The following is a 682-nucleotide window of genomic DNA, read 5'->3' as shown; positions in this document are numbered from 1 at the left end:
TAATGGAATTGAATAGACATGATTGATGGACTTGGTTCAAATTCCCAGGGCTATAAGCCACATGTCTTTTCCAAGTAAATACTAGTAAGTATATTGCATATTTGGATATCCATGTATTCAAGGACAAAAGTTATAAAATAAAACACAGTGGTAGATTGTTCACTTGTCATATACTTAATAAAAATAATTTCATGCCATCCTATATTGTGAAAAGAAATTAACAAAAATATGGGCAAAATTTAATGAAATTAATCACAGATATGAAAAGTTAAATAAAAGTGCTAGATGCTAGTGCCTTCAAAATATAAGAAAATTAACTTCTGGCAAGATGGGTCAAGAAAATTAGAAGAACCCTAGTCAGTTTGGCTCAGTGGATAGAGCATTGGCCTGCGGACTGAAGGGTCTTGAGTTCGATTCTGGTCAAGGGCACATGCCTGGGTTGTGGGCTCAATCCCCAGTAGGGGTGCATGCAGGAGGCAGCCAGTGAATGATTCTCTCTCTCATCATTGATGAGCTGCCTCTCCCTTCCTCTCGGAAATCAATAAGAAAATATGTAAGTATATATATAAAAGAAAATTAGAAGGCACAGATAAGCCACTTTTGAATGGAGAAGGCATCTTGCTTGCACTTACACTAAAAATGTAAAAGAAAAGACAGTAGGCACACCCCCTCCCCCGCAGGA

The sequence above is a fragment of the Myotis brandtii genome, unplaced genomic scaffold, assembly GCF_000412655.1.
Source record: "Myotis brandtii unplaced genomic scaffold, ASM41265v1 scaffold87, whole genome shotgun sequence".
Lineage (NCBI taxonomy): Eukaryota > Metazoa > Chordata > Mammalia > Chiroptera > Vespertilionidae > Myotis > Myotis brandtii.
The sequence above is the reverse complement of the archived record's forward strand: the minus strand, read 5'-3'. Positions refer to the sequence as shown.